Source organism: Cricetulus griseus, chromosome 5 (assembly GCF_003668045.3).
Source record: "Cricetulus griseus strain 17A/GY chromosome 5, alternate assembly CriGri-PICRH-1.0, whole genome shotgun sequence".
Taxonomy (NCBI): Eukaryota; Metazoa; Chordata; class Mammalia; order Rodentia; family Cricetidae; genus Cricetulus; species Cricetulus griseus.
The window spans coordinates 126,335,465-126,353,597 of NC_048598.1; the positions used below are offsets into that span (position 1 = coordinate 126,335,465).

The following is an 18,133-nucleotide window of genomic DNA, read 5'->3' on the forward strand; positions in this document are numbered from 1 at the left end:
TAAAATATCTTAGGTTAACTCTAACCAAACAAATGAAAGACCTGTATGATAAAAACTTCAGGTGTTTGAAGAAAGTAATTGAAGAAGATATCAGAAGATGAAAAGATCTCCCATGCTCAAGGATCAGTAGTATTAACACAGTAAAAATGGCCATCCTATCAAAAGCAATCTACAATTCAATACAATCCCCAACAAATTTCCAACATATTTCTTTACAGACCTTGAAAAAACAGTACTCTGTTTCATATGGGAAAACAAAAAACTCAGGATAGCAAAAACAATCCTATACAATAAAAGAACGTCTGGAGGTATCACTGTCCCTGGTTTCAAGCTCTACTAGAGAGCTGTAGTAATAAAAACAAGATATTGACATAAAAACAGACACACTGATCAATGGAATTGAAATGAAGACCAAGCAGTAAATCCACATACCTATGGATACCTGATTTTTGATAAAGAAGCCTGAAATATACAATGGAAAAAAGAAAGCATCTTCAACAAATGGTGCCAATATAATTGGATGTCACTATGTAAAAGAATGCAAATAGATTCATATCTATCACTCTGCATAAAGCCTAAGTCCAAGTAGATCAAAGACCTCAACATAAAACCAGATACACTGAACATGATAGAAGAGGAAGTGGGGAGCCTCAGTACCACAGGAGGCAACTTTCTGAACAGAACACCAATACTAAAGACATTAGTGTTAGATCAATAATTAATAAATGGGACCTTATGAAACTGAAAAGCTTCTGTAAGGCAAAGGGCACTGTCAATAAGACAAAATGTCAGCCCACAGAATGGAAAAATATTTTTAATGTGGGATAATGTTCTTGTACACTGTAAAGAGTTGTCATTCATATTGAGTTCATAAAACACTTATTGACCACTAGCCAGGCAGGAAGTATAGGCAGAGCTACCAGACTAGGAAAATTCTGGGAAGAGGAAAGGCAGAGACACAGTCTCCAGCCAGACATAGAGGAAGCAAGATGAGAATGCCTTACAGAGAAAAGGTAACAAGCCATGTGGCTACACATAGATAAGAATTATGGGTTCATTTAAGTTTTAAGAGTTGGTTAGTAATAAGTCTCTGTGTGTTTATTTGGGATTAAATGGCTGTGGGACTGGATGGGACAGAAACCTGTCTACAGATTTTCACCAACTCCACATCTGACAAAGGACTAATTTCCAAAATCTATACAGAACTCAAGAAATTAGACATCAACAAACCAAATAATCTAATTTAAAAATGGGATACATATCTAAACAGAGAATTCTTAACCAAGGAATCTCAAATGGCTGAGAAACACTTAAAATAATGTTCAACATCCTTAGCTATCAGGGAAATGCAAATCAAAACTACTTTGAAATTCCATCTTATCAGAACAACTAAGATCAGAAACACAAGTGATAGCTTATGCTGGCAAGGATGTAGAGCAAGGGGAACACTCTTCCACTGCTGGTGGGAGAATCAATAAGGTGGTTTCACAGAAACTTGGGAGTCCCTCTACTCAAGACCCAGCTATACCAATCTTAGGCATATATCCAAAGGATTATCCATTCTGTCACAAGGACACTTGCTCAACTATGTTTATAGCAGCTTTACTCATAATAACCAGAAACTAGAAACAACCTAGATGTTCCTCAACTGAAGAATGAATGAAGAAAATGTGGTACATTTACACAATAGAATATTACTCACTGTTAAAGCAATGACATCATGAAATTTTCAGGCAAATGGATGAACTGGAAAAAGTCATCCTAAGTGAGATAACCCAGACCCAGAAAGACAAACATGGTCTGTACTCACTCATAAGTGGATACTAACTGTAAAGTAAAATATAATCATGCCATGGTCCACAGAGAGGGTTAAGTAAAAAGGAGGGCTCAAGGGCAGGGAGGGGGGGCCGCGGGGTGCAAGGATCTCCCTGGGAAGGGGAAATAGAATAGATTTCCAAGGTGGATTGGAGGCAGGTGTGGTTGGAAACTGGAGGGATCAGGTTGGGGGATGGGATACTGGGAGAAACCACTGGAATTGGGGGACATCGAGGGGGCAAGGTGATACCTAGTGCAATGGAAATTCCATGGAATCTACAGGAGAAACCCTAGCAAAGGCTCCTAGTAATGGAGGACACAGAGCCTGAACTGGCCATCCTCTGTAACCAAGCAAGGCCTCAAGTAGAGGAATTGGGACACCAAGCCAGCCACAACACCTTCAACCTACAGCTTGTCCTGTCTGCAGAGTGTTCTGGGACTGGAGCCTAGAAGAACTGTCATCAAAGACACCAGAGAGACTTCATCCAGCAGCTAATGGGAGAAGAAGCAGAGTCCCACAGCCAAACATTAGGACATTAGGCGGAGCTCAGGGAGTTCTGTGGAGGAGAGGAGGAGGGAGCGGAGAAACCAGAGGGGTCAGGAGTACCATGAGAACACAGCCCACAAAATCAACTGACCTGGACTCATGGGTGCTCACAGAGATCAGGGAGCCTGTAGGAGTCTAAGCAAGGTCCTCTACATATAGGTTATGGCTGAGTATCTTGGTGTTCTTGTGGGACTCCTAACAGTGGGAAAAGGGGCTGTCTCTGAGTCTTTTGCCTGTGTGTGGGACATTTTTCCTCCTACTAGATTGCCTCATCCAGTCTTGACATAATGGTATGTGCCTGGTCATATTGTGGCTTGTTATGCTGTGTTTTGTTGATATCTCTGGGACACCGGCTCTTTTCTGAGGGGAGATGGGGGTGTGGATCTTGGGAAGAAGGGAGCAGGAGGCTTGGGGGAGAGAAGGAAGGGGAAACTGTGGTCGGGATAGAATGTATAAGAGAAGACTAAAACAAAATACAAATAAATAAATAAATGAATAAATAAATAAATAAGAGAAGTATCTGAGAGAACCAAATGAAAGCAAACCACTAAGCAGTGTTCCCCTGTGGTCTCTGCTTCAGTTCCTACCTCTGGGTTCCTGCCTTGGCTTCTCTCAGTAATGGACTATAACCTGTAAGCTAAAAAAAACTCTTTTTCTCCCCAGGTTGCTTTTGGTCAGTGTTTTATCACAGTAATAAAAACCAAACTAGAACGTCTACAAAAGGTGTACACATGGATATGGTTATCAAATTCTCTCGAAAGAAGTTCTGCTTAATAAACTGTTATATTCATCTTAAGTTATTTGCAGCCATTAAAAAGAATAAAGCAATCCAGTATGTTTTAAAAGGGAGGTGTAGTGATATAGTGAGAGGTGGGGCCTCACGCACACTGAGGTGGTTTGGCGTCTGGTGCTGGTGGGCCAAGTCTCTTCCTTACTGTTAAGGAGCATAGCATGGGTCCCTAGCTCGGAATTCATATGTATACCTCAGAATGCTGGGTCTAAGCTGTAGATTTTATCAACACAAATTCCCTGAGGTGGAAGATGTAGTGATGGTGAATGTAAGATTCATTGTTGAGATGGGAGCTTATGTCAGCTTGTTGGAATACAATAACATTGAAGCCATGATTCTTCTTAGTGAAATATCCAGAAGATGTATCCGTTCTAAAACAAACATTGGCAGAAATAAATGTGCAGTTGTCATTAGAGTGGACAAAGAAAAAGGATATATTGATTGGTCAAAAAGAAGTTTCTCCAGAGGAAGCAATCAAATATGAAGACAAAGTCACAAAATCCAAAACTGTTCATGGCGTTCTTTGCCATGTTGTTATACCAAGGATGAGCAACTGGAAAGCCTGCTCCAGAGGACTGCCTGGGTCTTTGATGACAAGTACAAGAAACCTGGATATGGTGCTTATGATGCCTTTAAGTCTGCAGTCTTGGACTAGTTGGGTAGTTTAGATTTGAATGAAAATGAACATTAACAATATCAATAGGCGTTTGACACCACACATTGTCAAAATTCGAGCAGATATTCAAGTAGCTTGCTATGGTTATGAGGGAATTGCTGCTGTACAGGAAAAAACCCTGAGAACAGGTTTGAATTGTCTACAGAAACCATGCCCATCAAGATTAACCTAATAGCTCCACTCAGGTATGTGATGACAACAATGACGCTAGAGAAAACAGAAGGCCTCTCTGTTCTCAATCAGGCTGTGGAAGTCATGAAGAGAAGATTGAAAAGAAGAGGGATGTGCTCAGAGCTCAGATGGAGCCCAAAGGGATTAATGACATGTGCCACCACATGCTTGGTTTAAAAGTTATTTTTTAAAAGAGTTTTCTAAACATCAGTCCTGGGTGAGGACTGATTGCTCAACACATTAGCCTGTGGGGAAATTTCATGTACAGACCATAATAGGAAATGAGGAAAGCCTCCTAGTAAGGAGGATGGATAAGATTCACCAACAGTAAAATCTATAAAACAATAAAAACATAACATTGAAGTCTTAGTGTCAGGAGAGACAAATTTCAGCAATAAAGCAGGAAGTTCAGACATAGAAGTTTTCACAAGGATTTTAGTACATAATAAAGATATCTCTATATAAAGAGATAAGATTTTTTCAATATATGGTAGAAGAATAATTGATTAGCAATTTAAGGAGGAAAGAGAGAATTTAGGGTCTCTTTATATGCTGCGAATTATAATTCCATTTGATTTGAATATTAAGCACATCTAAAACTGTAAAGTCCTGGAGAAAATAGCATTAAATGTTTATCAAAACAATGAAATCTTGATTTGTCTTACCATAGAGAAAAGACTAAAAAGTACTTGACTTACATAAAACTTGGTGGAAAAAACAGTTCATAAGCAACACCAAAATTAAACACAAGCAACATATTAGAAGATACATTTATACAACATACACTAGAAAAGATTAATACTGTTATCTTGAGAATTCACATAGGTCAACAAAAATCCCATGAACACATTATCTGATAAGTGAGCAAACTACTAATAAACAAAATATTTCACAAATGAATAAGCAGTAGACATTTGCAAAGCATTTGTATTAGTCAGGATTCTCTAGAGTAACAGAGTTTATAGAATGAACATGTATATATACATATATAGGTATATATGTATACACACATATATATGTGCGATTTATTAAAAATGACTTATAGGCTATGGTCCAGCTAATCAACAATGGCTTCCTTCAAATGGAAGTTCCAAGGATCCAGTAGTTGTTCAGTTCATGAGACTGGATGTCTCAGATAGCCTTCAGAATATAATAGAATCCTGAAGAAATAGGCTCTAATGTTAGCAAAGCAATGGACTTGCTAGTGAGAGCAAGAGCAAGCAGGCAAAGAGAGAAGCTTCCTTCTTCCATGTCCTTTATATAGGCTTCCAGCAGAAGGCAAATTGGGGATGGGTCTTCCCACCTCAAAAGATCTAGATTAAAGGTGTCTCTTCCCATCTCAATGATCCAAGATCTGGATTAGAAGTGATTCTTCCCACATCAAATTAAGCAAAAATCACTCACTGGTGTGACCCTCACTTTGGGGGTTTTAGTTCCAGATATAGTCAAGTTGGCAGCTAAGAATAGCCATCACAACATCCATCTTTACTAGTTACTAAGACGAAGCAGATTAGAAGCATGGTATTTCTTTTACTGAATTAACACGCTCTCAAATTAAAATGCTTGTCAATCCCTTCATTTTAAGATATTAGTGATAGCTATATTCATTCTGAGTCGTATTTATAAATTAATATTCTTGAATAGAAAAGTAGTAGTCATAAAAATGTTCGGACCCTTACAACTAATAAATCTCTGTTAGATAATTAATCAGGATAGAAACCTGAAGTCATAGCCAAAGCCCATGATCCCATCTCCACATGTCTCCCTAAATTAGGCCTTCCTGGACCATATTCCTATGCTTCTGCTATCCAGTAACAACAAGCATGAGTCATATGCATCAGTCTGTTCTCCACAAGCAAATAAACTCCTTAAGAGACACTCTGTCTACCCTGCTTCCCACAGTACCCCAGATCTCAGGATGGTGCCTGATACAATGTAGGAGCCCAAATTCTAGTCAATGAATTTATGAACATAAAGAACAATTTTTTTCTCAGCTAAGCTTGAAGCTTTCATGTCTCAAAGGAAGTCTTATCTCAACTCACATTTGCTTTACAGGTATTTATTGGTTGCTGTGAAATAATCCTTTTGTACATTGTGAATATGTATTGCTCTCATTGGTTTAATAAAAGGTTAACTGGCCTATAGCTAGGCAGGAAAAGGTTAGACAGGAGAACAGGACTGAGAGAATGTTAGGAGACAGGCAGGAGGGGTGGTATGGGGGGAGAAGCATGATGAACATGCCATGATGTGCTAAAAAAAAAAAAAGGTACCACATCGTGGTAGAGCATAGATAAGAAATATGGGTTAATTTAGATATAAGAGCTAGTTAGTTAACAAGCCTAAGTTATCAGCCAAGTGTCTGCAATTAATAAGTCTCATTGCGGGTTATTTGGGAGCCGGCTGGTGAGAGAGACTTAAATGGCAGGACAAAAACCTCTGACTACAAAAGGTGACCAATATCTGGGGCTAAAGAAATAAGAAAACAAAAGGAGATCAAGGGGATACAAACTGGAAAGGAAGAAGTCAAGCTTTCACTGTTTTCAGATGATATGATAGTCTACATAAGTGAACCAAAAAACTCTACCAGGGAACTCCTACAGCTGATAAACACCTTCAGCAAAGTGGCAGGATACAAGATTAACTAAAAAAAAAAAAATCAGTAGCCCTACTATATATGGATGATAAATGTGCTGAGAAAGAAATCAGATAAACATCACCCTTTACAATTGCCACAAACAACAAAAAATACCTTGGGGTAATGCTAACCAAAAAAATAAGACCTGTACTGTAAGAATTTTGAGTCTCTAAAGAAAGAAATTAGAGAAGATACTAGAAAATGGAAAGATCTCCCATGCTCTTGGATAGGTAGGATCAACATACTAAAAATGGCAATCTCGCCAAAAACAATCTACAGATTCAATGCAATCCACATCAAAATCCCAACACAATTCTTCACAGACCTTGAAAGAACAATTCTCAACTTTATATGGAAAAACAAAAGACCCATGATAGCCAAAACAACCCTGTACAATAAAGGAACTTCTAGAGGCATCACCATCCCTGACTTCAAACTCTGTTACAGAGCAATAGTCCTGAAAACAGCTTGGTATTTGCACAAAAATAGACAGGTAGACCAATGGAATAGAGTTGAAAACCCTGATATTAACCCACACACTTATGAACACCTGATTTTTGACAAACAAACTAAATTTACACGATGGAATAAAGAGAGCATCTTCAACAAATAGTGCTGACATAACTGGATGCTATCATGTAGAAGACTGCAGATAGATCCATGTCTATAGCCATGCACAAAACTTAAGTCCAAATAGATCAAAGACCTCAACATAAAACCAGCCACACTGAACCTATTAGAAGACAAAGTAGGAAATACCCTTGAATTAATTGGTATAGGAGACCCCTTCCTGAACATAACACCAGTAGCACAGACACTGAGATCCACAATTAATAAATGGGACCTCCTGAAACTGAAAAGCTTCTGTAAGGCAAAGGACACAGTCAACAAGACAAAACTACAGCCCACAGACTTGGAAAAGATATTCACCAACCCCACATCTGACAGAGTGCTGATCTCCAAAATATACAAAGAACTCAAGAAGCTAGTCTCCAAAACACCAAATAACCCAATTAAAAAGTGGGGTACAGAACTAAATAGACAATTCTCAATAGAGGAATCTAAAATGGCTGAAAGACACATAAGAAAGTGTTCAACATCCTTAGCCATCAGGGAAATGCAAATCAAAACAACTCTGAGATACCGTCTTATACCTTCAGAATGGCTAAAATCAAAAACACCAATGACAGTTTATGCTGGAGAGGTTGTGGAGAAAGGGGAACACTCCTCCACTGCTGGTGGGAGTGCCAACTCATACAGCCACTTTGGAAATCTGTATGGTGATTCCTCAGAAAAATGGGAATCAGTCTACCACAAGATCCAGCCATTCCACTCTTAGGCATATACACAAAAGAAGCACATTTCTACAAGGGCATCTGTTCAACTATGTTCATAGCAGCATTATTTGTAATAGCCAGAACCTGGGAACAACCTAGATGCCCCTCAACTAAAGAATGGATATAGGAAATGTACATTTACACAATGGAGTACTTATTCAGCAGGGGGGAAAAAAAAGTAATGGAATCTTGAAATTCACAGGCAAATGGATGGAACTAGAAGAAACCATTCTGAGCGAGGTAGCCCAGTCACAAAAAGACAGGCATTGTATGCACTCACTCATATGTGGATTTTAGACATAGAGTAAAGGATTGCCAGCCTGCAGCCCAAGCTGCTGGAGAGACTGGTAAACAAGGAGGACCCTAAGAGAGACATACAAGGTCCCCTGGAAAAGGGGAAAGGGACAAGATCTCCTGAGCAAATTGGGAGCATGTGGGGAGGGGAGAGGGAACTAGGAGAATGAGAAGGGGAGAAGAGGAGGGGTGAGGAAGACATGATGGGCCAGGGACATTGAGTTGGGTGAAGAACAGAAGAGAGCAAGATAAGAGATAATATAATAGAGGGAGACACTATAAGTTCAAAGAGAAATCAGGCACTAGGGAAATGTCTGGAGAGCTACAAAGATGACACCAACTAACAATCTAAGCAACAGAGGAGAGGCTGCCTTAAATGCCCTCCCCTGATAATGAGATTGATGACTAATTCATATGCCATCCTATAGCCTTCATCCAGCAGCTGGTGGAAGTAGAAGCAGACACTCACAGCTAAACCTTGAACTGAACTGAAATCCAGATGCAGAGGAGGAGGAGTGATGAGCAAAGGGGTCCAGACCAGGCTGGTGAAATCCACAGAAACAGCTGACCTAAACAAAGGGAAAACTCTTGGTCCCCAGACTGATAGCTGGGAAACCAGCAAGGGACTGATTCATACCTCCTGAATTTGGGTGTCAGTGAGAATTTGGAAATCTATGGGGCATCTGGTAGTGGATCAGTACTTATTGCTACCATAGGAATGGACTTTAGGAGCCCATCCCACATGGAGGGATACTCCCTGAGCCTAGACACAAGAGGGTTGGCCTAGGCCCTATCCCAAAGAATATGACAGACTTTGAAGACCCCCTACATAAGGCCTCACCCTCCCTGAGGAGCAGAAAGGGTATGGGATAGGTAGGGTGTTAGTTGGGGGGGGCAGGGAAGGAGGAGAGAGAGAGGGACCTGGAATTGACATGTCAAATAATTTTCTTTCTAATAAAAAAAAGGAAAAAACTAAACCTAAAAAACTACAGGACAGGTGACATATATTTTACCTGCTCAAACATAAAACAAAAAAAAATCAGCTTTGGCTGACTTGTGTACAACACACAGTCTATAATTATATTAATGCAAATATGTATGTTACTTTTGAAAGTTTATGTATTTTCAGACCATGGGGACCAGACACCAATAAAAACAAATGACCCAGGTGATCCAACATCTCAGAACACCTCTGTTGAAATTTCCTTAGAGATCTGCATCTAGAACAACTTCAAGACTGATAACTGCGATGGTCCAGCCTTCCAGACTACTACAAACAGGACTTGGCCATTATCCTGATGTATTTCAGGTTCCCCCAAAATGCCAGTGCCCCCAGACAATAGGAAACAGCCTAGAAAAAAACAATGCCCACATTCCCAAGGGATAGATTATGTATGTTTGTCATTATTTATGGAGGGTTGGTTACAAGTTGTTATTGGTCATGGTCAAGGAAAAAGCTAAACAAAGGAGCTTAGATTAGGGATCTCTTTTCTGAAAAGAAAAAAGGGGGGATATAGAAATGACAGAATAAATGGGTAGATTATTGAATCTAGTTTTAAACTAATAAAAACAACTACTAGTCTTAAATATTTTATATTGATATGGATTTTGGTTAATTGATATAATTTTAAAGTTATTTTGTTATACTGTGTATGTTTCTACTCTTGTTTGGGATATTGTGCTTATGCAGCTCATTAAAAATATATTATATAATTAAGAAATACAGCATAGTATTTAGTCATCTATAATAAAGTTGTAGTCATATTAGGCATGTTTTCAAGGTTAAACAGATATATTTAGCTAGGTAGACAGTCTTCAAAAACTTCAAAGACCAAAACAGAACATAGCATTTAAGATGTCTAATAAACTGAGGCTTTTCATGACAGTGAGATACATCTGCACTGGCTTGTGTGCGGTGGTCCATGCTTTAAATCCCAGTATTCAAAGGCAGAGGTAGAGAGATTTCCATGAGTTTGGGGCCAGCCTGGTCTGCATAGTGAGATATCATAGTGCATATCTCAAAACCAAAACACAGAATAATATACTCTATATTTTAATGCATAACTCAAAAGCAATAACAAGTTATATGTTTTTGTTTACTTATGCTGGAAGGTCTCACTGTGCTGCCTCCAATACCTGGATCAAGTAATTGATTCTCTTTTATCAGCTTCTCAAGTAACTAGGATGATAGACTTGTAACAATGCTCCTAGTTTTAACATTTTTTAAAAAATTTTTTTCCTTATCTTATTTTTTTGTTTGCTTTTTTTAAATTTGAATTACAAACAACTCTGTTCCAGGAAAAGGCTAGCCATAAAAAGTTAAATTAGAATCTTACAAACAATCTTAAGGAATAGGGAGTTCCCCCTTGTGATTTCCCTCGGGACCCTTCACTGGTATTCTTGGTATTTTGGGTTGGGGTTTCTTCCCTCACTGGTATTCTTGGTATTTTGGGTTGTGGTTTCTTCCTTTAAAAAACCCTATTACCAGCCATTCGGGGTCGAAACTCCTCTACCCCTGCATGGGATATGAGTCTCGGCCCCAGCGCGCTGGCTCCTGTCAATAAACCTCGTGCGATTGCAGCAAGGACAGTCTCTCGTGAGTGGGGGGGTCGCGTCATCCCGAGACTTGAGTGAGGATCTTCCCTTTCGGGGTAAGGCCTTACAGGTGAAGAGCAAGCCAGAGAAAAGAGAGTGGGGCAAGCTAGACCAAGAGAGATCCAGGATCGGAGCCAGCCAGGAGCCAAGAGACTGAGACCCAGTGGCCAAAATGGCTGAGGTTGTCCAAGGATCAGAGGTTGGCAGAGGGAAACCTTACTCCTAGGCTGGAGAGGTTTAAGGTGTGGGGCGGAGGAATGAGATGTGCTGGGAGGAGCCACTGGTACTGGGTGAGACTGGCCCTGGGTTTCTCTGAGACCTAACAGTTTTGAGAATAACTATGTTGTTCAAGTTGGCCTGGAACTATGGGTCATCCTGTTTTAGTCTTCTAATTGCTAGGATTCCAGGCATGCCCCTCACAGCAAGCATGCCCCTCACGGCAGGCTCCTCTGAAATTATTTGCTTATTTATTTTGTGTTTGAGAAAGGGTCTCATATAGCCCAGGCTAGCTTCAAACCCACTATGATCCTCCTTCCCCTGCCTTCCCAGTTCTAAGATCACCATGTCCAGTTTTACAACATGCTAAGGATCAAATCCTGGGCTTTGTCTATACTAGGCAAGTACTCTACCACACCCCCAGCCAGAAACCCTACTCATTTTTAAAGTACAGCCCAAATTCTATGTATTTAATTAATTGTTCTCTGATTATATTAACCAGAAGCAGTCTTTCCTATGAACTTAAAATCTTGAGTTGAAGCCAAAATCTGTGGAGTCATTCCTGATTTTCCTGCTCTACAGCATAACCATTTATCTATTTTGTCTGCATTGCTTTAAAAATACATTCAGAATCCAACCTCTTCTCAGCACCCTCCGTGCTCACTCGGGACCAGGCCAGCTTCATCTCGTCCTATATTTTTGCAGAGTTTTCCTCTGGTTTTTCTGCCAGCACCATAAGAGTGCATCCTCAACCCATAACTGCCTTGCTCAAAGCCCTCATGGGTTTCAGAATAAAATGTAAAGTCTTCACCAACACCTTCAGATTTCTCTGAAATCTGCCCTGTCATCCCCCTGGCCCCGTCTCCTGCCCACATTCTCTTGTTCACAGCCCCAGCCACACACACAAAACACACACCCCTCTATACAGCCTTTCTACTTCATACTTGCTTGGCTTGGCAAGTCCCCCAGCCACTCAGATGGTGTGCTCCTTCTCTTTCTTCAGATTTGACTCTGGTGGAACCTCACCAGAGAAGCCTTTCCTGGTCTTCCATTAAAGATCTTCTCTCCCTCAACTCTGACAGGATACCCAATGTGGTGGTTTGGAAGTAAATGACCCCCAGAGGAAGTAGCACTATTAGGAGGTGTGGCCTTGTTGGAAAAAGTGGCACTGTGGGAGTGGGCTTTGAGGTCTCTTTTGCTCAAGATTCCCTCGGCGTGATTTTTCAGTCAACTTCCTGTTGCCTGGAGGATGTAGAACTCTCAGCTATTCCTCCAGCACCACATTAGCCTGCATGTAGCCATGCTCCCCACCATAATAATGGACCTCTGAAACTGTTGCAAGCCACCACAATTAAATGTTTTCCTTTATAAGAGCTGCCGTGGTCATGGCAGCCTAGTTTCCCTGGTAAGAATTTGTCCCACATAAGATTCATAAAGCCAGCAACTTTATATGTTACTCACTGGTTCAGTCACAGTACTTACAGGAAAGCATAGTATCAATCAAAGCAGGGAGATGGTGCCCAGCACTGCTGTCAACAGCCAGAGGGGCTCCCTTCCGTCAGGTAAGTACCTTTATGGGCTAAGGCACCTTGCAGGCCACACTACCCCTTTAGGGATCTCAGGTAACACCAGATCCTTGACTATGCTACATAAAAAAAATTTTTAAAATACAATAAATATATAAATATTTATAATAAATAAATAAATACACATATTGACCAATCAATCACTGAACAAGTGACTCAAAGGTGGTAAGTTTATTTGGTGTTTAGACAGAGACCTATAGGAAGGAAAAGCGCAGTATACATCCAAGACATGGGTATGGGCTTCTCAAGAGATTTACCCTTAGGCATCTTTACAGTGTGTTGAGGGTAGGGAGGGAGAGAGGAAGGGAGGGAGGGAGAGAGGGAGGGAGGGACAAATGGACAGGCAAGCAGACAGACAGACAGACAGACAGACAGACAGACAGACAGACAGACAGAGATCCAGTGCTTTTTCTCAGTCACATTGAGACAGAAGTTAGCTCTCTGTAGGTAGTACAGTAGAGGGCCAGGTTACAGTCATGTAGCCTGAGACCAAGAAAGGGAAGTGACTGGATCATGAGCTTATAAAGGGGTCAAACAAGTTGGGAGAATGAGGATGAAAGTGATCATGGTCTGTGACCATTCCTCTGACTGAGCAAATAAGGTGCGGTCACTCTAGTTGAGTAGAGACCACTCATGGCTCATTCAATGCAGTTGGCAGTGCATTCAAAGATAACCAGTCTCAGGGATTACCTCAGGGTCTATCAAATACACGAAAGGCTACTAGGCAGGATAGCATGTTGCTACTCCTGATCTTCCCACCCCACACCCGCCCCTCTTGGAGTTTCTCTCACTTTTCCTTAATAAATCTACATGTGATCCTCTCAATTCTGTCTTCTTGGGCATCAGGCAAGAGACTGAGAAATGACTGGTTCCAGGTGGCTTTGGTGACATGTGATAGCCCCACTCCTAGAGCTATTATCATAGAGACCTGAAAAGGGCTCTGTCAAACTCAGTGCACATCAACCCTATAGTTTGCAATAAGGTTTAAAGATTAAGCAACACTTGTTTACTTATTTCTCCTATCTTAAAGAACTTCCTTATGTCAATAAAAATATAAAATGCTTTTAGGGGTGCAGTGTTTAGATTGAGGAATTGCAGAGGAGAGCTAAACATTCAGGCGCTAAGTAAGCACAGTTTGTTTTGAACATTTTTGTGTGAGATGCTTAGGGAAACACATGCTATCCCCATAGGTAATTTTAGTGTTGAATTTTCTTGACTTTGCCATCAGGAAAGACAAAACTGGACCCCAAGGGTGAAGGGTCACTTTCCCTCCCCAGGTCCCCTTGATTTCCCCTCTCTGTGGGGCCTCAGTGGCACTCAGTGCTTACCAGACATTTGTTAAATACTTGCATATCCCTCTGACCTTTGCCATTCTCCTGGTTCATGTGGCGAGGTCCCTGCTGTTATCTTTGCCTTTGCACACATCCTGCCTCTGAAAGGGAGCATAAGCTTCTTAAATTCCACAGCTGAGTCTTACCACACACAGCCACACAGAAAGGCAGCTCTCTGGAGTTCTCCTTGTTGACATTTAGAGAAAGGCATTAGGGCTGTAGCAGCTGTTGTCATCTTGCCTAACCTGCTCTCGGCAGGCCCCTGAGTAGCTGAAATACAGGACTGGATGGCACATTTTCAGGAGAGTATGGGGTCTAGTAGCCTGTCCTAGATAAGGGACCAATTTAAGTCCTTGAGCTGGAGGGAGTGTGGCAGCTCCCTAACACAGAAAGAGACTACAGGGGAATGTCACTGTCCTGAGTTCCCCAGAACTGTTTTGTTGTTGTTGTTGTTGTTGTTGTGTTTTGAATTTTGTTTACAATCTGGTGGTTCTCTGCAACAGAATAAAGCCTTACTCTGGTTAACTTTAAGCAAAGGTCACCACTTAACAGATGCTAAACAGAAACAGAGCAAAGTCAAAGGTGGCTGGGCTGTGGCAGGGCGCTGGAGTCACTGCTCAAAGTTAGAAAGGAAACACCAACTTACTACATACAGGGCCCACTCCTCCCAGCTCCAACCTTAGAAACAGTGTGGAGGTCCAGAGAGGGGCAGCTGAGTCCCAGGAAGGCCACTGCTACTGGCCCATGCTCTTTCTTCTCCCTTTCTGCCACCTGCCCAGACTCCACTTTCAAATGTCAGTAGCATAAGGCTTGTGAAAGGACAAAGGGACAAACGAGGAGACAGAGGTACTTTAAACAGAATAGGGAAAAGATGCCATTTTATGTGCACAAAGCCAAAAAGCTCAATGCCTGCAATAACCATGAGCACTGTTTGAAGAGAGCTGGTGCGGTGCAGAAGAGGCAGCCCCAGGTGTAGGAGGAAATGGCTGAGGTGGTCTGAGGACACTGCAGGCTCTCTGATGGGGCGGGCCAGAGGACAGGACATATTTTAAGCAACCTTAGAAAGACTCCTTTTAGCATTCCGCAGGAAATGGAAAGCAGATGGGTTGGTTTGGAACTTGTTTTCGTATTACTGGCCCCCTTGAGGCTCGAAGAGCAGAGTAAGAAGAGGAGAGGTGTTTAAGGTAAATACTGTACTGACAGACAGGGGCCTTTCTGCGTCAGATCATCTGCCCCTTGAGAAACAGCTATTTAGGCCAAAGGGACTTTCATTTTCTTGCCTTGTACAAGTCTAGCTGGAATAAATAGCAACCCGATTTGCAGCAATGATCTGCTTGAATCGCAGTTGTTGAGACCGGTTCTTGTTCAGTAGCTACAGAACAAGGATACAAGCCAGCCAACAGCGGAGAAGTCTCCTTAACCTTCTAGGGACCTCGAGTCACATAAATCTGGATCCTTTACAAAGCAAAGAATTTCAGGACGAGGCAGTATAAAGCACGGCTAGAGTCTATTAGAAACAGAAAGCACTTAGAGGGCCGCACACTATGGGTGCTCGGGAGGGCTTTTCGAAAGAGAGCCACCCAAACAGTGTTCGGGCATAGCCACTTACACCATTTTAATGTGTTCAAAAAGATGGTTAAGAACTTTTCTTTCTATTTTTCTTTCTTTTTTTCTCTCCTTTCTTTCTTCCTTCCTTCCTTCCTTTTTGATAAATAAAATTGTAGGGTGGCTCTGGAGGTGCCTTGGATGGGATTACAATGCATTAAGATAAAACCATGAGCTCTAGGGGTTGCACAATGGTGATAAGACTTCTTTTACTCTAAGTGGAGTTTCTGGCAAGAATCCTAGAAAATTGTAGGTTTATAGCTGGGGAAGGAGAAAGGCCACGAACATTTAGACCTTAAATGTAGTTTACTGTTGTTTAAATGTATTCGGGATTTTTGTTTCTTGTTTTGTTTTGTTTTTTATTTTGTTGTTGTTTTGTTTTTGTTTTTGTTTTTGTTTTGAGACAGGGCATTTCTGTGTAGCCCTGGCTGTCCTGGAACTCACTCTGTAGACCAGGCTGACTTCAAACTTACAGAGATCTGCCTACCATTCTGCTTCCTGAGTGCTGGGATTAAAGGCCTATGCTATCCAAAAAAATAAAAAATAAAATAAGGCTGGGTGTTGGTGGCCCACTCCTTTAATCCTGGTCTACAGAGCAAGTTCCAGGACAGTCAAGACTGTTATACAGAGAAACCCAGTTTCGAAAAACAAACAAAAAGGCCTATGCTACCACTGCCCGTGTAAGCATTTTACTTGAAAACATTTATATGTATGTATGTATGTATGGTCTCTGCAGCAGCAACCTTCACAGCAAATATTAATTGTGTTGGAATTCTTGGTTCTTAGCTGTCAGGGCTTCATACTCTAGGGTGAAGGGCTCCTTTCCCCTCTCATGTCCCCATAGTTATCCTTATCTTTCTGTCTTACCTAATCTTTATACTTAGCCCAGGCTGGCCTGAACTAACTCTTCCCATCTTAGATTCCAAGATGTTGAAGGTTCAGGCATGTGCCACCAAGTGCCCCTTGCCTGAGCTTTCTTAAGGAAACTAAGCAAAGCTTGCTACATCTCTTTCGGTTTCTTATCACAAGCAGAAAAATAAACACAGTGGCCTAAACATTGGGAAGAGAGCAGACCCACAACTTTGGGATTTTATAATTGTCAGAACATGGACTAATTAGTGGGTCTCGCCCCTAGAAAGGCTGGGGTGAGTCCCAATAGCTGTATACTGAAGTCACCTAGACATCAAAATAAGTTGGTGGCTAGCCAGTGTAGTGGAACGCGCCTCAGCCAAAGCTTGGGAGACTGAGACAGGAAGGCCACTTCCACCTACAGGTTTTAGTCAGTTGTTGGCCCAGATGTGAGACTGCTGTTGGAATTTTAGACTATCGAAGGCTTGATTCTTTGCCCATCACTTGCATGTGTAATCTTTGGACAGGCTGCTTGGTATGTCTGAACCTGAGGTGATTTGAGCACTTGGTCCCAGGCTGTGACGCTATTTTGAGAAGGTGGGGTCTGACTGGGCTTTGAGGGGTCACACAGAGGGAAGCCTCTGCCACACACTCCTGCCTCTGTGGGCTCAGCCCTGCCCCTGCCACCTCCCCAGCTCTGATGGACTGAAATCATCCAGAAACCATGAGACAGAAAAAAATCCATTCTCCTTTAAGCTGTTTCTGTCAAGTATTTTATCATGGCAGCAAGAAAAACAATGAAGCTGTACCCTCTCTGAGCTATCTATTGTCAGTTTCCAGGACTGTCCTGGGTCTTACAAAAGTAACAAAAGGACATCTTGGGACATTAACCAGGTCCTCCCTTCTGAACTGCAGCCTCCTGCTGTGCAAGACCCAGGCATGCTATTGGAGTACAAGGAGCTGAAGCTATAATGCAAAAAAGAAAGGGGGGGGGAGGAGGAAAGGGAGAGGCTAGGAGGAAAAGATAATTTTTAAAATATATTAATTTTTAAATAAAACAATATATATTAAAATAAAAATATATATATATTGAAATTATATAAAATATCTTGGGGTAACTAACCAAACAAGTGAAAGACCTGCATGACAAGAGCTTCAAGTCTTTAAAGAAAGAAATTAAGTTGATACCAGACATAAAGCAAAAGATACCCAGCCTACAATCCACAACCCCAGAGAAGCTAGAACCCTCTTCCAGAAACAGATGAAAGCAGATGCAGAAATCCACAACTAACCAATGGGCCAAGCTCCTGGAGTACAATCAAAGGGAGGGAGGAGTGATAATATGAACAAAGGAGTCAAGACCATGATGGGAAACCCACAGAATCAGCTGACCCGAGCTAGTGAGAGGTCACTGACTCAGTTCTGACAAATGGGGAACCTGCATAAGACCAAACTAGACTCCCTTAATATAGGTGACAATGGTGAGGCTGGGACAATATATGAGGCCACTGGCAGTGGGTCCAAGATCTAACTGTAATGCACAAACTGACTTAATGGAGCCCATTCTATATGGAGAGATACCTTGCTCAGCCTAGACACAGGGGTGTGGGGAGTGGAGAGGTGCCTTGGTCCTGCCTTAAGGAGATGATGGGACAGACTCAGTAGACTTCCTAGGGGAGGCCTTAC

At 41.5% G+C, this 18,133-nt stretch overlaps 1 pseudogene; it reads left to right on the forward strand.

Moving 5' to 3' along the window:
• The first annotated feature begins 3,351 nt into the window (after positions 1–3,351).
• Positions 3,352–18,133, forward strand: part of LOC113836023 — a 94,697-nt pseudogene continuing 79,915 nt past the window's right edge.